Below are 22,976 nucleotides of genomic sequence, written 5' to 3' on the forward strand. Positions count from 1 at the left end.
AACAGACAGGTAGTAACCTTTGAGTATGTTAAAGACCAGTGTACCCCACAGGTTTTAGGAGTATTGGGGCAAAGAGGAAAAATAAAAGGAGTTAGTAATATATAATAGAGAGTGTAAGAGATACAGGATATGAGTGAAGGTAGTTAGTGGCAAAGTGTAAAATGTTAGTGAGGAGTAGACAGGTATACTCCAGGTGGGCTTAGACAAGTGTAAAATGTTAGTGAGGAGTAGACAGGTATACTCCAGGCGGGCTTAGACAAGTGTAAAATGTTAGTGAGGAGTAGACAGGTATACTCCAGGTGGGCTTAGACAAGTGTAAAATGTTGGTGAGGAATAGACAGGTATACTCCAGGTGGGCTTGGACAAGAGTAAAATGTTAGTGAGGAGTAGACAGGTATACTCCAGGTGGGCTTAGACAAGTGTAAAATGTTAGTGAGGAGTAGACAGGTATACTCCAGGTGGGCTTAGACAAGTGTAAAATGTTAGTGAGGAGTAGACAGGTATACTCCAGGTGGGCTTAGACAAGTGTAAAATGTTAGTGAGGAGTAGACAGGTATACTCCAGGTGGGCTTAGACAAGTGTAAAATGTTAGTGAGGAGTAGACAGGTATACTCCAGGTGGGCTTAGACAAGAGTAAAATGTTAGTGAGGAGTAGACAGGTATACTCCAGGCGGGCTTAGACAAGAGTAAAATGTTAGTGAGGAGTAAACAGGTATAATCCAGGTGGGCTTAGACAAGTGTAAAATGTTAGTGAGGAGTAGACAGGTATACTCCAGGCGGGCTTAGACAAGAGTAAAATGTTAGTGAGGAGTAGACAGGTATACTCCAGGTGGGCTTAGACTAGTGTAAAATGTTAGTGAGGAGTAGACAGGTATACTCCAGGTGGGCTTAGACAAGAGTAAAATGTTAGTGAGGAGTAGACAGGTATACTCCAGGCGGGCTTAGACAAGAGTAAAATGTTAGTGAGGAGTAGACAGGTATACTCCAGGTGGGCTTAGACAAGTGTAAAATGTTAGTGAGGAGTAGACAGGTATACTCCAGGCGGGCTTAGACAAGTGTAAAATGTTAGTGAGGAGTAGACAGGTATACTCCAGGTGGGCTTAGACAAGTGTAAAATGTTAGTGAGGAGTAGACAGGTATACTCCAGGTGGGCTTAGACAAGTGTAAAATGTTAGTGAGGAGTAGACAGGTATACTCCAGGTGGGCTTAGACAAGTGTAAAATGTTAGTGAGGAGTAGACAGGTATACTCCAGGTGGGCTTAGACAAGTGTAAAATGTTAGTGAGGAGTAGACAGGTATACTCCAGGTGGGCTTAGACAAGTGTAAAATATTAGTGAGGAGTAGACAGGTATACTCCAGGTGGGCTTAGACAAGTGTAAAATGTTAGTGAGGAGTAGACAGGTATACTCCAGGTGGGCTTAGACAAGTGTAAAATGTTAGTGAGGAGTAGACAGGTATACTCCAGGTGGGCTTAGACAAGTGTAAAATGTTAGTGAGGAGTAGACAGGTATACTCCAGGTGGGCTTAGACTAGTGCAAAATGTTAGTGAGGAGTAGACAGGTATACTCCAGGTGGGCTTAGAGTCATTTCTAGGTGGAAAGTGAAGAAATACTAGATTATGGGAGGAGGAGGCTGTGTACAATTACAGGTCCAGGTGGTGTGCAGGTGCTTATGAAGAACAATTTTAAAGAAAGCAGTATTTTGGGTGGTGCAAATATTTAGGGGAAGATTGTTTCAGGTTTGAGCTACTGCCCAGGAGTATAGTCGGCCAGCTGGTAGCTTGGGTTTGTGAACTTGCAATAGGTGTTGGTTTTCTGCTCTCAGTGACCCATTGGGATAGTAACTGGAAAATATGGTATTTACAGCAAGGCACTCGTAAGGTTTAGTTAATAAATTGTGTGTGATAGTTAGCTGGAGATAAGTGAGACAGCCCGTTTAGTGTTTGTAGGGGCATGCAGTGATGTGTGGAAAGACGAATGTTAGTTGCAAATTCAGCTATTTTGTTATAGCATATTTGTAGTTTATTTCTAAGTTATGATTGTAGTTTATTTCTGAGTGAGGACTGGAGGCTGGCTAGTAGTGGGGCACCGCACAGAAGTGAAAGTTTAGTAGGAGGGGAAAGGAACTGACTGTGTCAGTATAGAAGGTCTAATTTTTTGTGTATTTTACTGATGTTGGTTTCAATGTGTAGGTCAAATTTTAAGTTTACATCAGTTATGACTCCCAACAGTTTTGCATGAGAGACTAGTTCAATTTTTGTGTGGTTCAGGGAATGTATGTTAAATTGATGTTTGTTGGTTGGAGTGTTTTTTCTTGGAGTGAATATTTTGAGCTTTGTTTTATTGGGGTTTAAAGACAAATTATTATTGTGGAGTAATGTTTTGATGTCAGTGAAGGCTGCCTGGGTGATGTGCAGTGGAGCAGATGATAGTGGAGTCATCTGCGTACTGAATAAGAGACCTTTGGTGAAATGAGGAATGGAGGTTGTTGATAAAAATGTTAAACAGTAGAGGTCCTTATATAGATCCCTGAGGGACTTGTGTAGGGCTGTGGATAAAAGGGGAGAGAGAGTGCTTATATCAAGTCTCACTCTAAGGACTGACAGCAGAGACTGATAGCCAGCAAATAACAGTGGCAGAAGATAAGAGCTTTTACAAATTGTTAGAACTTCACTCTGATACCCTTATGCACAGAAAGTGTGGCAGAATAAAGTGTGAACAACTTTAGAAGCTGTGCATTGCACAGAACAGCACTTTGTTTCTACCAGCTGTCTGTTGAGAGCTGCTAAAATACTTACAGCTCCTGCATTTTTTCTGTAACTGATAGAACATTGTGCAGGTAAAGCACAAAGTACGACAAAAACATGATCAGGTCTCTGATTGTAACCCTCTATTACAAATTTCTGACATAGATGCCAAGATTCATCTCTCCACATTGTCTCTCACAGATGAAACGATCGTTTCACTTAAGTAATCTTACCCAGTTAAGGCATTAATAAAAAATAATCAATTATCCAAGCTGCCCCTCCAAAACATTAACAGCCATGTCCCAATTACACGGAATATGAGAGACATGTATCTTTGAAGGAGGAATTATGCTCACAAACTGATCCAAGAGGAAAACATTAAACAATGGACAGCAAAGGTACATAAAGATTCCGAGCTGGAAAAGCTTTCTAAGTCCCATAATGCCTATTTGCCTATTTGCGTGTCAGTATAAATGTAGTTCTGCCTTCGGGAAATGTTGTTTCTGTACAAATGAATAAACAGTACAGTCATTTACAGCTGGAGTGTTCCCTGGCTTTGTAGGTCACAGTGCCTTTCTAAGTTAATCATTTGCATAAAATTATGTAGTGCAGAAACACGCCTGGAAATGACAAGTCTGTCCCAGTCTCATATTTGCATATATACACACTTCATGCATATGACAGCCAGGCCTCAATGTGCATGTTCAAGTATCTCATCTTTATTCAAATATCTGCTCAACAAATACCATTTTGCACTTAATACACTTGCTGTGTCTTATACTAACCTGTACACCTGTAAATCTACACTTAGAAACAACACTCTTCCCAGCAGGTCTCAGCTACTTGCTATGCTGGGCATAAATAGAAGAAAATTACTACCATGATCCATGGTTAGCGAAGACAAAATAATGTGAAAAATAACAGTAAAGTATTGTAAATTCTTGGGCTTGAATGCATCTATAATTGAACAGTCTGTGGCCTTTCTCCCCAGTGGACTGGCTATTCAGTCACTGAATATCACTGTGTTAAGCATGCATATTCCAATACATAAACTATATACAGTATGTGTGTGTGTGTGTGTGTGTGTGTGTGTGTGTGTGTGTGTGTGTGTGTGTGTGTGTGTATGTATGCCGGGTTTCCCTTTATAATTGCGAAATACTGAAATCTCGAATTTCAGTATTTCGTGACCATAAAGGCGAAACCTTCAAATACCAAACCTTCACAATCCCAAAACAACAAATCTCGAACACACAGCATACACCACAACACATATAAACCACAACACCCACACTACAAAAAAAATAAACACAAAAAATACCACACATCCACAAACCTACACTACACATAAGCAGGGGGGCAAGCTCCTCTGCACCCCCCATGTGGGGGCTGTGCCCTCCACCTCCCTACTTATATATACTAACTCCGGGATTGCACAAACAGTAGAAGACAGTACACACCAGACATTCCACAGTCCCTCGCGCACACACACACACAAACACACACACACACACACACACACACACACACACACATACATAGACAAACACCAACACATCCAACAATTACACACTCATACGTTCACTTTCCTAACCCTAACCCAAACATACAATTTACAAATAATCTCACATACACCCAAACTCCCTCTCAAAACTCTTAAAAAACAAACAACAAAGTGCATGCAGCAATATAACATTCATATAAACATATATATATATTTATATACACACATATAGATACACATATTTATAACAATATATAACAATACATATCTATATCTATCTATCTATCTATATATATATATATATATATATATATAAAATCGACAGAGATAGAGATATATACATTTACAGTTAGAGTTTACTTGGTCAGCAATCATGTGTGACTAAGTGAACTGTAGTGTGCTTTTGTACGAAAGGTTGTTTGTGAGAATGGTGGATTGGTCACTTCCTGTGGGTGAACTAAGGTAAGTGGTTGCAGTGGGACTGGGAGTTTGTGTGTGAGTGTGTGTGTCTGTTTTAGGGTTTGAGTAAGGGTTAGCTAAGAGGAAAGATTAAGTATCTTGACGAGTGTGTATAGGTTAGAGATATGGTCAGTAGAGGGATATATTTAGTGTGTGTGTGTGTGTGTGTGTGTGTGTGTGTGTGTGTCTGCGTGTGTGTGTGTGTGTGTGTGTGTGTCTGTGTGTGTGTGTGTGTGTGTGTGTGTGTGTGTGTATGTGTGTGTGTGTCTGTGTGTGTGTGTGTGTGTGTGTGTGTGTGTGTGTGTGTGTGTGTGTGTGTGTGTGTGTGTGTGTGTGTGTGTGTGTGTGTGTGTGTGTGTGTGTGTGTGTGTGTGTGTGTGTGTGTGTGTGCGCATGCATGTGTGTGTGTTGGAGGTCTCTGTCTGAGCTGTCCTTTGTAGTAGTAGTGTTATGGAAATTTTTTTAAGATAAGTGCACATTTAGGGATAGGGACAGGGGCAGCATTAAGGTAAGGGCTAGCATGCATTACTAAGGGGAGCGGGGGGGCTTCATCTCAAACTGTTTATTTCCTTGAAACCAATATATCATATTTCAAAGAATTCAGATGGACAAATCCACTCTAATTTTATGATGAAGTCTCAACAACACTGCCACAGACAGGGATTATGTTAAATATTAGAACATCCAAAATGTCGAACGTTACATGGTCGAGACCAAATGTTCAACATTTGGGTGTTCGAATATCAAATAGAAAAAAAATAAAACAAGAAAAACACACCTTAACAGTGTGAGCAGGGAGGCAAGCACCCCTGCACCCCCCACACCCCCCCCACTTAAATATACCAACTCTGAGACCGCACTTCAGTGCAGAAAAGGGAAATTCTCCCTATCAGCACCGTATGGCGCCATTGAAAGTCAATTTTTGAGCACTTGAAATTTCGAACATTTGGTCTCGACTAGGTAACGTTCGAAATTTTAAGCGTTCGAAGAATTGACATAGACCTCACAGACATTGGCTATGCAGATACATTTGCCAATGAGTGTTATTTCCACATAAATAATGTGGATGCATGGAATCAACAGTCCTATCCAGATCCAAATATAATGGTAAATCTAAAAACAAATCATCCTGCTGATCCACTGACATGTTGTGTCTTTCATTTTTTCCCGGTTAGGGGTCACCACAGCTGAACTCCGGTCCGCTAACAATTGGCAGTTGATTTTTACGTGCCGAGTTGCCAGCCCTGACGCACAACCTTCAACGAAGGTATGCCCATTTACGCATGACTCCATGCAGAAGACACTCTAGCTGAGAATCGAACTGGACAGCTTCTTACTGTGAGGCGACAACGCTGCCGCAGCACCACCACTGCGCTACTGATCCACTGACATAAATAAATAAATTCTATCTAAAAGAAAAGAAAAAAACTCATTAGATATAATGGATGGATGTTATAAATAAAGACATAGGAAACATTCGGACACTGGATCCAACACACCATGGTTTCAGGAACAGCAGATTGTGCCTGCTCAAACTAGTGGACTTTTTTGAGGAAGTCCCCAAAGCTATGGATGAGGATAAAACAGCACAACCTGCCTGTTTGACCTGGTCAAAGGATTTGACACTACTACTTCTTCATGCATTGCTCACAAACTCATGAAACTAGGAGTAAACCCCTACTTCGCCCACTGGATAATCAAATGGCTTACAGACAGGACATTGGAAGTCAGGATAGGGGAGGCTTATCTTAGTTTCATAGGTTCATAGGTAGGTACTAGGCTATCTGCCCGAAGGCATTTATAAGCCTAACCAGAATGTGTTGGCTTTCGCCGCCCCCTTAGATTAGTTCCCTGTGCCTCTGACCAGCAGATCCACTGAAGTGACACCCGAGGTAAACTTTCTGTTTCTCATCCACTCATCAAGGTTTCTCTTGAAGAGTGTTAGCGAGGAGCTCTGCCTAATGTAGATTGGAATCTTGTTCCAAAGCACGGGAAGTCTCTGGTCAGGAATCTATCCCTCCAGCAGATCCTATTTATTGTTGTGGTAAGGTTTAGATCCCTAGAGCATGTGGCTCGAGGGGATAAGGTTTTCTTTAGGTGGAGCATGTCCATCAATTCTGGGTTGGACATGGCCTTGTATGTCAGGCAGAGATCACCTCTGAGTAGGCGGTATGCAACCAGGTACAGCTGAAGTTTCTTCAGTCGAGCTGCATAGGGCATCTGTTTGAGGCCAGTGATTCTCTTGATGAGGTACTTCTGTGGTCTTTCCAGCTGTTGCAGGTGTCTTTTAAGGTACATCCCAAATGGGGCGTTGTACTCTATGATGGGTCTGATGAGTGATGAGTAGAGGGGCACAATGATCTCTTTTGATCTGGATGCGAACCCTTTTGTGATTAGGTGGACCACGTAGAAGGATTTTCTAACCACTTTGGCAATGTGATTATCAAAGGTGAGATTACTATCTACTTTGGTCCCCAGATCCCTTATTATGTCTTCCGTATTTAGGGGACTACCACCTATGTGGTACTTTGTGGGTACTTTGTTTTTTCCAAAGGGGAAGATGATGCACTTTTCAGCATTTAGCTTGAGGCCATGATTTTGACACCAAGTATCTGTCTCAGTGAGACCCTTTTGGAGGATGTCTGTGTCAGCCGGAGAGTCAATTATAGCCCCTAGTTTGCAGTTGTCTGCAAACATGGTCAGCCATAGTCCTCCTGTGCTTTATGTACCTCTGAGAAGTATATGCCAAACAGGAGAGGTCCTATGACTGATCCCTGGGGAACGCCACTTGTAACCGGTTTCGAGTCGGACCTAGCTCCCGCAACTCTCACCATGTGGGTTCTGTCCGTGAGCCAGCTGGCAACCCATCTTGTGATGTAGGGGTTTATGTTCAAGCTGATGAGCTTTTCTATAATACCAGAATGGGGAATGGTGTTGAAGGCCTTAGTGAGGTCTAGGTAGGCTGTGTGTACAACCTTTCCCTCATCTATAGCCTTAGTAACTGTCTCAAAGAAGTCCACCAGGTTTAGAAAGCATGATCTGCCCTTAAAGTCGAACTGGGTAGGGTCCAGTGTTTGGAGATTCTCAATGTCTCTGTTAATGAGTTCCATGATGATGCGCTCCATAGCCTTTCAGACCAAGCTAGTCAGGCTTATAGGGCGATAGTTCCCAGGGTCTGTTGTGACTCCACCTTTGTGGAATGGAATAACCATTGCTGTGCACCACTCTATGGGTACATAGCCTGTGGAGAGGCTGAGTTTGAACAGTGTGTTTAGGTGAGGGGTTAGTTCATCTGTGAGCTTGTGTAGGATGCAGCCTGAGACACCATCCGGTCCCATTGATGCTGTATTTTTGGCTTTGGAGAGAACTGTTTTAACCTGAGTGTCTGTGATTTCAGGGACTGTACATTCTTCTGGTATGATTATGGGCCCTTTTGGGGGTGAGAGGGGGGTGAAGTTTGTGCTGAACCTGTCTGCCAGGATGTTGTATCGGTTGGTTCAGTGTATTTTGTGCCATTCTGCACTAACTCCGAGCAGATCTGAGCATTGCCACTTAGATTCTTGACATAGCTAAAGAATGCCTTGTGGTTATCTTTGGAGTCCTTGGCAATTTTTCTTTGAGGGATCGTAGTTTCTTGCTGATACTGATCAGGGATGTCTTCCCTTCTTGGGATTTTACTCTTTTCTGTACTAGTTTCCTCCTTCTATTGTACAGCTTGTTTATGGCAGTAGTCCACCAGGCTGTTTTTCTTGTCTTGGAGGAGTGAGTCTTGGTTTTGCTTGGGATGGCATGATCCATGCATTCTTGTAGGTGCCCATAGAATGCATTATCAAAGGAGTTTGCAGCTTGGACAGTGTTATCTTTCAGCATGGGGGCTTTGAAACTTTCCACCTCAGTCTTAAGTAACGTGAAGTTTTCTTTTGAAAAGTTTTTCACAGTGGTTTTCTTGTCCGGGGGTGGGGACAGAATGTGGATATCCAAAGTGATTTGTTTATGGTCAGATCTAACCAGCAAGGGGTTGACCTCCGGTGTGGAATACCGGTCACCCATGTTGGTGATGACCAGGTCCAATATGTTGACACCATTGGGAGTGTTGACCAGTTGAACCAGGGCATTTGAGTTTATAAATTCTAGGAAATGCTGGTCAAGGGAGTTAGTACTTCAGTAGTTCTTCCAGTTAATGTTTGTGTAATTGAAATCACCCAACATTAGGGTGTTTTGGTAGGGCCTTTGTGTTTCCCAGTGTTTCCAGAAATGCAGAATGGGGGTCCTGGGACATGGTGGGTGATCTGTAGCAAGCTACAATTTGAATTGCAGTTTTGCCCGTTGTTAGTTGCACGTGGATGATCTCTGAAGCATCGTGCCATGCCACTAACCTGGAGGTGTGGGTATCCTTGATGAATATGATACGCCCCCGCCTTTTGTATTTTGGTTTGGGTTCTGTGGCCGAAATGTATGGTATGAGTTGTAGCCTGGTAGTGCTGGGGTGCTCTCTGGAGCTTTAAACCAGGTTTCTGTTACATGCACATATACTGAATTTCTCCATGTTGAGGAGTGCCTCAAATGCATGCATTTTGAGATTTAGACTTCTGGCATTGAGTAGCATTACCCTCAGTTTTTTGTTACTTGTGCTATTTACAGTGGTGGGTTTGTCTTTTGAGCCTTGCCTAAAAAAGGCACTATGGGGGTGGCAAGAGCCTTGGCCAGTATTCGAAAGCCTAAGGGTGACAGGTGCAAGCTGTCTCTAATGAAGCAGCATAACTTGTCAAGCATGTCATCCCAGGTGGACAGACACTGGATCCCCTTTGAATGACACCAGAAACTTAGCCAATTGTTAATCAAGAATTTTTTTCTTTATACCATGGTATCATTCTTGGTGAGGGCAGGCTGCTACTCAGGGTCAGGGTCATACCGGCATGGGCTACATGATCAGAGAGCTCTTCCATGTTTCTTTTCATGTAGTCCAGGGAGGTATGGCTCAGGTCATTCACACCAACATGGACAATGACAGAGTCATATTTGTACTTGTTCTGGAGTGACCTGAGTGCTTGTGTTATGTGGCGGATCCTGGCACCTGACAGGCAGCTAACAGTAACCATCTCCTTATTCAGCTTAGTGAGTGGGACATCAGTGTGCCTGACTATAGAGTCACCTATTACTAGTATGTTGGGTATGTTATTTTGCCTTGAGGGCTTTGATTGCATGGCACACTGGTTTTGTGAAGTATGTGTTTCATGGTTTGTATTGGGGGGGTGGAGATTGCTTGGATGTTTGCTTTGAAGGTCTCTGTTGCTTTTGCAGAGTTTTATTTAGAGCCTCCGAGTATGTTTTTGTGGATTTATGTGAGTTTTTTGCCGGTGCTGCTTTAATGGGTCTATGTGAGACTGGTGGTGTGATGCAAGTATTTCCCTTCTCCTCTTGACTGTCTGATCCAGTCTTGGGTTGAGAGAGCTTAGCCTCCAGTTTGGCTGTATAATTGCATCTCTCCCACATATTAGTGTTTGGTGGTAGGAGGAGGGGGTTGTCTGTGTACATGAGGCAGTTGTAACATTGCCTCAAAATGCCCAGATTCACCAGCTGGACTGGATAGTACACCAGAAACTGCCCTTTGGACATGCCTGGATAGGTACAGTGAACTGTTTTACTGGATGGCTGGTAAGGTCGAATAGACAGCCTTGTCCTTCTGTACAGTACAGGAGGGTCTATTGCAAGGGTTTATAAGTGCTTGCGATAAGTTTTGAGCAAGTGTCGGGCTGAGAAATGAATGGCTTGAGTGCTTAAGTTGAAAGTTTGTCTAGTTCCAAAGGAAAAATTGAAGAGGGGAGTTTGTGGAGCCAGGAATAGTTTTAACCTAGCTGCCCGGCACACAAAACCGGGCAAATACGGTATTTATAGCAGGGAAATTAAAGAGATAGAAATTATCCCAAAATGGCCAATAAACTACTAATTTCTGGGCTGAAACCACTACTCCAGGGACAGATAGGCTGCTCAAAGCTCCCCTCTCTCACAGGTGAACAGAGCACTTCCTTCTATCCAAGTAAGGTATGGGCAAACACAGAGATTTTTTACACAGCCCTGAATTCATCACTAACCTGAAAACTGGACTATACTAGCTTAGAAAGGCAGGAAACAAGTATATATATATATATATTTGTTTTGTTTGTTTTTTTTTTTTTTTGAAAATAAAGCAGATACACTCAAAAAACACTTTAAATGCACAGAAAAGGATACTTATTGTTATATATCGCAGATCAGAGTTGTAGTCAATGCCCCTAGTAATAAAGTAGAAAGAAACACAAATACAGTAAAAGCAGATGAATAAAGTGCAATATATATATATATATATATATATATATATATATATATATATATATATATATATATATATATAAAACAATAGAAAACGAACAAACTGATTTAAACAAGTTACCCAATTAACCAGAAAAAAAGCTCAAAACTGAGCCCTGCTCCAGCAGTCTTCAATCAGACAAGTTGTAACTGCACACCCCTGCTTACTAGGTTGCAGGGGAAACTTCTCCAAAAAAGATGGCCTGGATCAGTGCTCAAGTTATACAAACAAAGCTAGATTCAGCAGGCCTGAATCTGGTCTATGCTACAGCAACAAGCTGCACTAATTTCAGAAAGAAACAGTTCAAATAAGCAGACACAATAAGCCTGTGACCAGAAATTCCCAGCTCAGAAGGGCAGAATCCAGCCTCTCCTCCCACAAGACTGCAGACCACAAACCTTCTTAATGTAGAATAACTGCCCTGAAGCCCAAGTGTTTAAGCCAGAACTAATACACTTTTAGAATACAGACACTTAGCCTTCAATCAGCAATTCCCAGCTTAGAAGGATGTAAGCTACCTGCCCTGCCACAACAGTGCAGACCACAGACTTTCTTAATGTAAAACAGCCTGTATGAAGCCCAAGTGCTTAAACCAAAATACTTAGAATAAGTTACAATTTAATCAGGCTACTACCAAGCAGTAATACATGCAGCAGAATAAATAAAATGTAGTACTTTTAAGAAAAGCAAAATAAAGCAGGAGGAAAGACAAATACAGTAAAAGCAAATGAATAAAGTGCAATTTTTTTTAAGTGCAAGGAGAGAGGAAGGCCAGTTACCAGCAGAGCCCCTCAGGGCATGGTGCGGGGACTGCTTCTTTTTGGTATCTACCTTTTGAAAGTCAAAGCTAACATTAAAGTATTTTGGTTGTCCAAGTCAGCAGATGACTGCAAAGTTGGCATGATTAAGGACTCTGTCACAAACACTAACATACTTCAACACAACTTGTCACAAAGTAATAATTGGTTCCAGTGCCATTGCCTAAAACTGAGTACCAAAAAAAACCCTGTGCATAATAGTAACTTTCAGAAGGTCAGATACCCAGGGAATCACCACAAAGACAATAAATCCCTAAGAGTAGACCCAGTGACTAGTGACGTAGGGACATATGTGTACAATGATCAGGACTTTGGCCATCATGGACATAATAAGCAAAGGTATGACATCCAGACCCAAAGATATCATTAACTCACTGTACTCAGCCCTCCTTAGATCAGTCTTTGAGTACAATCCTCCCTACATTATCACGCATATGTAACAAGTGAAATTTCCACAGAGGTCCCTTACAAAAAGAATACATGGTGTAAACCACATGGAATACACAGACTGTCTCAAAGCCTTATCTTTATCCTAGTCTCCTACAGACTACAGAGAGGCGATCTCTGCCTGGCTTACAAGACATTATCTAATCCAGTACTGAGTGACATGTTGCAGATCTGCAAGTCTAATGGCATTAGAAGCACCTGATCCAAAGACCTAAAACTTGTTTTGCAATATGGCTAGAATATGTTGAAGGGACATGTTATGTGCGACTATCCTGACTACATCTGCAATGGGCTTCCCATCCATGTGAAGCAGAGCTTTGCACATAACTGTACTCAAATGCAAAACTTGTAGAACAGTCCCAACACCACCACAGCAACCAGCTCTGAAATACTGCATAAAAATGAACTTTAACACATCAAATTCACACAGCTAAGTGCTTTTGTCTCTCCATAACAAGACTTATTCAGAACAAACCAAATACAGTTTGTATCAGTCTTAAAAAGACTTCCTTACATCACACAATTGAATTCAACATGACATGACTGAATTCAACCATTGAATACACACATCTATTTAAAAACCTTTTGGATTTAAAAAGATCCCTTCGTAAAGAGATACAACAGACTCATTAAAAAAAATCCAAAAATCCATCCTGCATAAATAACTCATTGCATTCAAACATCCCATTTGTGTTTTAAAACATTTTAAATGGACAACAGTCAAACAACATATGATTTTAGCTTTAAAACACTGTGCTATAGACACAAAATTACTGAGTCCTGGCTTGTTACAAACATTTAATTTAATCTGCCAGGACAATTCTGTATATTCTAACAAATCCTTCCATGGGCACCTACACTGGCACCGATCCCCCTATTGGACAGATGCAGCTTATAAATGTTCTGCCATGCAAACAACAGCCATATGCTCCTGGGTAATTTTACCTGTCATTTACAAATGAGAAAACATTGCTAGGCTTAAAATCGCCTCCTAGGGCCGTTAGCCTAGTAATCACTTATGAATTTATATAGCAGAACTAGGGGCCCCTAAATCCAAAAATACCAGGATTTTGACTAAGACGGGGCCACATACTCAGCTCTTGAAATGAACAGCAAAAAACTCTGATGGAAAACACCCTCACCATATCTTGCAATTAAAAAGAAAGCCCTTCTATAATGTATGCACATTGATTATAATTTATTATAAGGTCTGTATTTTTTCATTCGACCATCATCACATCCTTCCTATACACAAATGAGGGTGTGTGTGCCTAAAATGTTATACAGTTCACCTGTCATTTCTAATAATTTCCAATTATTACAACTCACTCTTTTAATATCATAAAAATTTAAGCTATAGGTTAACATGATGGCCTTCTTAAAATAGCTACTAGTACTACGTCTAGATTCCATGACTTTATGGTTGGTCAAACACACTTTTCCTAATATGGGCTTATAAAATGATCTTTCATTTTATTTATTTATTTATGTATTTACTTATTTACATTTGTTGACCAGGAGTGTCCGACTGGGTGTAGGTCCATTTTCAGTGGAGGCCCGGGGAGAAAATCTCCACAGTTAAAATAAACAGACAGTAGTTACATTGGATTACATAGCGATTAACAATTTAACATAGCAATTACTTGCAACATATTTACAGATGAAGAACATAATACATCAGTAGACAACTAGAATCTTTATCTGTGAAGTACATAACAGACATTAACAAATGTTACAATAAGAAGTTCCTGTTGTATAATAAGTACTAGGCTGATGTGCATCTGAGCTTGCTATAATCAACATAGTTAGTGGAGTGGAAAGAAAGGTAGTGGTTGGATGGGGTGGGTGATATTAGAGTGGGAGTTGCAAGGGCATAGCCAGCATGTTTTTAGGTGCGCTTTTAGTAATGTTTTGAAGTGGGTGAAGAATAGTGCTTCACCAGCAGAGTTATTGGCTTTAGTGATCTGCAAGTGATTTTTGTTGCTGGATCTTAGTGGTCTGGTGGTGCGATAGGGTTGGAGTAGATTCTGGAGGGATGGGACATTTAGTGGATGGTTTACTAGTTTGTGGGCGAGTGAGAGTTGATACCATTGAAGGAGGTGAGGGAGTTCAAGCCAGCCCAGTTCAGCAAGTGAGAGACAGTGGTGACTATGGTAGGATGCCCCTGTAGTGAATTTGGTGATTTTGTTGTAGCAGGTCTCTAGCTTGTTTAGATCGCATTGCCTTAGATTGGTATATATTAGAGAGGCATAAAGTAGGGTGGAGATAAGGTGGGAATTTGCTATTGAAATCTTTGCTGCTTTGGTGAGAAGTTGCTTATTTCTGTATAACGCTCCTAGTTTTTTGTGGACTTTTTTTATGGTCATGGATATGTGAATGTCAATTTTTAGTTTATTGTCTATTTCCACTCCTAGCAATTTGGTGTGTTCAGTTGGGTATATAGCGGTGTTGTCTTTTGCTGTGATGTTAAAGTGAGTATGTTTGGTGGGTTGGAAGATGAGTAGTTTAGTTTTGTTTGGGTTGAGTATTAATTGGGCATCGGATAACCAAGTTTCAAAAGAGGAAAAGGCTTCCTGTGTGACTTTTTGCAGTTTGGGTAGGGACTGGGCTGAGCAGATGATGGTTGAGTCATCTGCACATTGTATGAGTGTGCCATGTTTGGTGGCAGAGGCTAGATTATTGGTGAAAACAGAGAAGAGTAGGGGTCCAAGGATGGATCCTTGGGGAACCCCTATGGAGACAAGTAGTTGGGGAGATATGTCATTCTGCCATATAATGGATAGTTGGCGGTCAGACAGGTAACTCTGAAACCAGTTGGTGACTGATTGTGAGAAGGATAGGTTATTGAGGACAGAGATAAGTTGTTTGTGTGGGACCATGTCAAATGCTTTAGATAGGTCTAGGAAAGTAGCAGAGGAGAGATAGCCATTGTTTTTATGCTGAAGGATAGTGTTAGTAAAGGAGAGTAAGGCAGTGGTGGTGCTATGGTTTGGTCGGAAACCATGCTGAGTATTGGAAAGGAGATTGCTAGTAAGGAGGTAGTCTGAGACCTGAGAGTGTATGCATCTCTCTAGTATTTTGGAGAGTGGAGAGAGAATAGCTATGGGGCGGTAATTGGTTAGTTCTGTGGAGGGTCTACCTTTGTGGAGGGGAATTATATGTGATACTTTCCACAGTGTGAGAACGTAACTTTCTGATAGAGATTGGTTAATCAAGATGGATACTGGGTAGGCCAGAGCATCAGCTGCGATTTGTAGGTATTCACTTGGGGGAGGTTGTCTGATGCTAATTTGGTGGGCTTAAGTTTAGTTAAGAGTTTTTTAATGTTGGAGGTAGGTACAGGAGAAAAACAGAAGGCAGTGGGGAGATTACTAGTTGAAGGTGTGGGTTGGAGGGGAGGGGGGTTGTGTTGTTTAGCTAGTGATAGTATGGTTTGTGTGAAGTGTGCGTTTAATGAGGTAGCAATATTTTCTGAGGAGTGAGGGATGTTAGGAGGAGGGGTACTGACTTTACCTGGGTGGAGGATGGAGTTTATGGAGGACCAGAATTGTTTGGGGCTGTGTTGGGAGGAGTCTGGGGCAGACTGGTAGTATTGGAATTTGTCCTGTTTTATTAGCTTTTTGACTCTATTGCGTAGTTCTAGGAAATTCTGTCTAGTTGAGGGGGTTTTGGTTTTGCGCCAGTGGTCCCAGGCTTTATCCCTGTTTTTCATTTCTGACTTAGTGGTTTTATGTAGCCATGGGGAGGGTTGTGCTTTGATTCTGGAAAGTCTTATGGGGGCATGGTAATTAAGGATGCTCAGGAAGGTAGTATTAAAGAATTGAACTGTGTCATCAAGACTGAGGTACTTTAGGGGATGCCAGTTAGATTCTTTGAGGGATGAGATGAATGTGAGAGGGTTAAGGTTTAGTTTTTTACGTATTTGACGGTAGATGACAGGTTTAGCTTGGTATAGGTATTTTTTGAGTAGGAATGCTGGGGTGTGATTACTGAGGCTATCTGATAAGCAGCCTGTTATATATGACTGCGGGCTCTTACTGACTAGTATCCAATCCAAGGTAGTGTGCTTGCTGGAGTTTTTATTTATCCTGTTTGGTGACTGGACTAGTTGGGTGAAGCCATGAAGGTTTGCATGATGGGTTGGATGGTTGCCAGAACAGGATTGCCAGTCAATATTGAAATCACCTAAAATGATAGTTTTTTGAGGGAGATGGTGGGTAGACCAGCTGAGGAGGTTTTCTAGTGGAGGGATGTTTTGGCCAGGTGGGAAGTAGCATCCAATTATATTGATGGTTTTGTTTGGTTTATTTTGAGGTTGTTATATATTACCTCTTCATTGCCTATTTGCGGAGCTGATGATTTTAAGATCTGGATGTTTAGATGCTGTTTATATATTATAGCTACACCACCTCCTTTTTGGATGACTTCATCTGCCACTATTCTAATACAATTAAGTGGGTGGTCTTGAGTTGCTAACATCTTCTTGAGTTTTTTCACACAAAAACTAAGAACCAAAATGACACAACTCAAAATGTACTGAAAGGATCCATAACCGTAAAACTTCGTTCTTACAATGTGTGAATTTATAATACTTTTATTGATGTGTGTAAACTAATTTGTATTAAAAGGTTTTACGTATTTAAATGTGTATTTTTATAAGGGTTTTTTTTTAAAAATGTATATTGATGGGAAAAGGTCTATATTAAAAGACCGAAGAGGTGTTTCAGCGAACACCTCTTGGTCAACACGTAATGAGCGAACGCACTAAAGCGCTAATGCTCAAAACAGCAGTTTCTTTCCATGGGAAAGAAACTGCTAGCACAAACACACACACACACACACACACACACACACACACACACACATACTTTAAAACATAACAACGTGGGGGACTTTGCCCCCCCACACACCTTAACGTGGGGGGCTGTGCTCCCCACACCCCCTAACTAAATATACCAACTCCGAGATCACACTACAGTGAGGAAAGGGGTGAACACACGGGGATGGCCAAGCGATTTCTTTCCCAGGGAAATTAATCTCTGTTTTGAGCATTCACACTTTAGTGCATTCGCTCATTACATGTTGACAAAGAGGTTTTCATTGAAACACCCCTTCGGTCTTTTAATATAGACCTGATGGGGAATAGGTGCTGGGGGATACATATTTTTTGATTGATTCTTATTAGATTTTGATGAAGTCTTTTGTTGCAAGCAAGACAAAAACGATCAATTGTTTTTATTAAAATATATGTGTTAGTTGTTGAACCTGGGTGGTCATGGCTCCTTTCAGCACATTTCGATCTTCTTGAGCTTGTCCATCTTCTGTAAAATGGTCTCATAGGATGAGACCATTCTAGCAAGTCTTAGCATTTGTCCTTTTATCAGTGCTTTTTTCTGATCTACTGAATTCCAGCTACTAAAATGTAAAAGTGTGTTAGAGTATGTGGGTTTCCTATAGATATATATATATTTTTGATTGAAAATCACCTCTCCTTATTTTTAGTAATAGTGACATATAAAAACCTGATTAGATCATGTGAATGATTCATGGTAAATTTAAGGAAATCTGTGGTATTATTAAGGTAGTTGTAGAACTAATTTTTTCCATACTTCCAATCCAAAAAATTATAATATCATGCAAATATCATCCACAAAGGGACCAATTATTACAATATGGTGAATGTAGTACTGATTTATATTCCCATTCTGCCATCACCAAATTGACAAATACTGGGGCAACACAGGCCCCCATAGCAACCCCTGTGCTTTGCTTAAATAATTGTCCCTTAAAAAAAGAAGTTGTTTTCCAACATGATTTTCATCAGTTCAATAAAGAGTTTGATCTTAGTATGGTCAAAACTACTTTCCCTACATAAATAATTTTAAAACCATTCCAAACCAAAATAATGTGGAATAACTGAAACAAGACTGATGACATCTATAGTAACAAACATTAACCCTTCATTATATACATTCTTATCCACCCCTCTAAGGAAATCCCATGAATCTTTGTATAAATACATTTTTTATTTATTTGATTTTTTTGTTTTACATTTGTTTACCAGGAAAGCCTGGACTGGACACAGGTCCTTTTTCAATGGAGGCTCGGGGAGAAAAGCTCCAGCAACAAAAAATACACGGATTGTAAAAGTTAAGAATAAAATAAGGAAATTCTAGTACCACTCAGAATCAGCAGTAGGACAATGCTGCACAATAGAATAATACAAGGAAATTCTAGTAGCACTCAGAATCAGCAGTAGGACAATGCTGCGCAATAGAATAATACAAGGAAATTCTAGTAGCACTCAGAATCAGCAGTAGGACAATGCTGCACAATAGAATAATACAAGGAAATTCTAGTAGCACTCAGAATCAGCAGTAGGACAATGCTGCACAATAGAATAATACAAGGAAATTCTAGTAGCACTCAGAATCAGCAGTAGGACAATGCTGCACAATAGAATAATACAAGGAAATTCTAGTAGCACTCAGAATCAGCAGTAGGACAATGCTGGGCAATAGAATAATACAAGGAAATTCTAGTAGCACTCAGAATCAGCAGTAGGACAATGCTGCACAATAGAATAATACAAGGAAATTCTAGTAGCACTCAGAATCAGCAGAAGGACAATGCTGCACAATAGAATAATACAAGGAAATTCTAGTAGCACTCAGAATCAGCAGTAGGACAATGCTGCACAATAGAATAATAGAAGGAAATTCTAGTAGCACTCAGAATCAGCAGTAGGACAATGCTGTGCAATAGAATAATACAAGGAAATTCTAGTAGCACTCAGAATCAGCAGTAGGACAATGCTGCACAATAGAATAATACAAGGAAATTCTAGTAGCACTCAGAATCAGCAGTAGGACAATGCTGCACAATAGAATAATACAAGGAAATTCTAGTAGCACTCAGAATCAGCAGTAGGACAATGCTGCACAATAGAATAATAGAAGGAAATTCTAGTAGCACTCAGAATCAGCAGTAGGACAATGCTGTGCAATAGAATAATACAAGGAAATTCTAGTAGCACTCAGAATCAGCAGTAGGACAATGCTGCACAATAGAATAATACAAGGAAATTCTAGTACCACTCAGAATCAGCAGTAGGACAATGCTGCACAATAGAATAATACAAGGAAATTCTAGTAGCACTCAGAATCAGCAGTAGGACAATGCTGCACAATAGAATAATAGAAGGAAATTCTAGTAGCACTCAGAATCAGCAGTAGGACAATGCTGCACAATAGAATAATACAAGGAAATTCTAGTAGCACTCAGAATCAGCAGTAGGACAATGCTGCACAATAGAATAATAGAAGGAAATTCTAGTAGCACTCAGAATCAGCAGTAGGACAATGCTGTGCAATAGAATAATACAAGGAAATTCTAGTAGCACTCAGAATCAGCAGTAGGACAATGCTGCACAATAGAATAATACAAGGAAATTCTAGTAGCACTCAGAATCAGCAGTAGGACAATGCTGCACAATAGAATAATAGAAGGAAATTCTAGTAGCACTCAGAATCAGCAGTAGGACAATGCTGCACAATAGAATAATACAAGGAAATTCTAGTAGCACTCAGAATCAGCAGTAGGACAATGCTGCACAATAGAATAATACAAGGAAATTCTAGTAGCACTCAGAATCAGCAGTAGGACAATGCTGCACAATAGAATAATACAAGGAAATTCTAGTAGCACTCAGAATCAGCAGTAGGACAATGTTGCACAATAGAATAATACAAGGAAATTCTAGTAGCACTCAGAATCAGCAGTAGGACAATGCTGCACAATAGAATAATACAAGGAAATTCTAGTAGCACTCAGAATCAGCAGTAGTACAATGCTGGGCAATAGAATAATACAAGGAAATTCTAGTAGCACTCAGAATCAGCAGTAGGACAATGCTGCACAATAGAATAATACAAGGAAATTCTAGTAGCACTCAGAATCAGCAGTAGGACAATGCTGCACAATAGAATAATACAAGGAAATTCTAGTAGCACTCAGAATCAGCAGTAGGACAATGCTGCACAATAGAATAATACAAGGAAATTCTAGTAGGTTAGACTTATCTAACAGTGTTGCAAGAACAAAGCCAGGTGTCTATTAAGGGAGTAGTTAGGAGCTTTTAAATTGTACTGTGGAGCAGTTAGAGGTGATAGGGGTTGGCAGTTTAGTCCATATTTTGGGAATGATGTTTGAGAAGAGAGATTCCCCAGCTGAGTTGTTAGCTTTGGTGGTTTCTAAAAGGACTTTGTTACTAGAATGGTGGGCTCTAGAAGTGGTGTATGTGTAAGATTTTAGAGAGCAGGGATTTTATCCAGCTGATGCAGACTGTAGTGGGCAAAGGTTAGTTGTTTATAGTGTAGCAGTTGACAAAGTTCTGGCCATTTTAGTTGTTTAAGAGCTGTACAGTGATGTGACCTGTGTTTGACATCAGTAGCAAACTTGGCAATTTTATTGCAAGATTCCAGCTTGGTAAGATCAGTTTTTACAGAGGTTGGTTAGTATTGGGGAGGCATATAGGTGAGTTGACAGGAGGTGTGTATGGGTGATGGTAGCGTTTGTAGATCTAGTTAAAAATTGTTTGTTTTTGTAAAGAAGACCTAATTTCTTGTGGACATTTTTAACAGTCTGGGTAATATGAATGTTGATTTTCTAATTACTGTCAATTTAGATGCCTAGCAGTTCAGTATGTGTTACTGGGGTGATAATAGTTTTGGTTTTGGACTCTAACTTGAAAGTTAGGTGAGAAGAGGGAGATCTTGTGGGGTAGAAGACAAGGAACTTAGTTTCATTGGGGTTTAGAATGAGTTGGGAATTGGTGAGACATGTTTCTACTGATATAAATGAATCTTGGGTTATGGTGTGGAGGTCTTGCTGGAAGGAGGCTGTGCATATTAGAGTAGAGTTGTCTCTGCATATTGTATCACAGACACATGGAGAGTGGAGGTGTGGAGCTGATTGGTGAAGAGGGAGAAAAGTAGAGGTCCAAGGATGGAGCCTTGTGGGACCCCTAAGGCAACTGGTAGGAAAGTGGAGAGGTGGTGTTCCACTGTATGACCTGCTGATGTCCTGATAGGTAGCTATGGAACCAGGTGATAGAGGAGCTACTAAGATTTAGGGAGGAAAGGACTTTGATCAGTTTGTTGTGATTTACCATATCAAAGGCTTTGGACAAGTCTAAGCATATGGCAGATACGAATTGTACTTGATTTCTATAGTAGTTCACTATATTAGTAAAGGACATTAGGGCTGTGGTGGTACTGTGATAGGGACGAAAACCGTATTGTGTGTTTGATAGTAGTTTATGTGTGTGAAGGTAGTGCATGAGTTGGGTATGGATGACTCTCTCTAAGATTTTAGATAAGGGTGATAGGATGGCAATTGGATGATAATTAGTAAGTTTGGTGGAATTACCTCCTTTGTGTAAAGGTATAATGTGCAAGATCTTCCAGATGACAGGTACTGTGTCCTCAGATATTGATCCGTTAATGAGTATTGCTACTGAGTATGCTATTCCTTCTGCTGCGATTTGCAGAAATTCGGCTGGTTGGTTACCTGCAGCTAGGGTAGTTGCTTTTAGTTTACACAATAGTTTTTTAATGGTATCTACAGACACTGGTTGTAATGTAAATTGGTTGGGGATATTTTGGGAGGAGTTGCTGTGCTAGGGTGCTATAGAGCAGGGTTGCTGCAGATGTTTGAGAATTAACAAAGGCTAGGACAGTGTCTGTGAAGTATTTATTACATTGGGTTGCTATATTATCAGAGTTGCTGTTTGAGGTTGGAGTGGGTGTAGTTAATTTACCTGGTAGAAGTATATTATTAATTGTAGCACAAATCTTTTGAGGATTATTCTGGTGTTTTTTTTCTGAATATTATGGTAGTAGCTGATTTTGTCTTGTTTTACAAGTTCCTTAGCTTTGTTTCACAGTTCTAGGAATGTTTGTTTTGTAATTTGGGTTTTGTTTTTGTGATACTGTTCCCAAGTCTCATCTCTAGCTTTAAGTAGAGATCTACATTCCTTACTCAGCCAGTGCAAAGTTGGCTTTCACTCTAGTGGTTCTAGGGAGAGCATGGCAGTTTAAAATGTCTAAAAAAGTAGTATTAAAGGTGTTCACAGTGTCACCAGTGGGTAGCTGTTTGAGAGAATCCCAGTTACAGCTTTTTATGGTGGTGATAAACTTATGTGGGTTAAAGCCTTTCTTGTTTTGGATTGTGTGGTAGGTGGTTTGGTTATTTTGGTATGTATGGATATGTACAAAGAAAGTTGGTAGGTGGTCACTCAGACCATCTGGAAGACAACTTGCCTGAGATGATAGGGGTGGGTTGTTGACCAGAATCTAGTCGAGGATAGACTGACATTTGGAAGATTTGTCAATTCTTGTGAGGGATGCGATCAGCTTAGTGAACCCATGTAGGCTTACATGGGATGTTGGATTCTGAGAGGAGCAATCTAGCCAGTCAATATTGAAATCACCCATCAGGACTGTTTCTTGTGGGAAAGAATTAGTGGCTCAGTGCAGTATGTTTCCTAGTGTGGGGATGTTGTTTCCTGGTAGGATGTAACCACCAATTATGTTAATGTGTTTTTTGGGGTTGATTTTTAATTTGGTAAAGATTAGTTCTGCATTTCCAAAGTCT

At 40.5% G+C, this 22,976-nt stretch overlaps 1 protein-coding gene across 1 annotated transcript in view; it reads right to left on the bottom strand.

Moving 5' to 3' along the window:
* Positions 1–22,976, bottom strand: part of ELAPOR1 (endosome-lysosome associated apoptosis and autophagy regulator 1) — an 885,667-nt gene that overhangs the window by 765,085 nt on the left and 97,606 nt on the right. The gene's annotated exons all lie outside the window — the stretch shown is intronic.

Source organism: Protopterus annectens, chromosome 7.part0 (assembly GCF_019279795.1).
Source record: "Protopterus annectens isolate FY-2018-M chromosome 7.part0, PAN1.0, whole genome shotgun sequence".
NCBI lineage: Eukaryota > Metazoa > Chordata > Ceratodontiformes > Protopteridae > Protopterus > Protopterus annectens.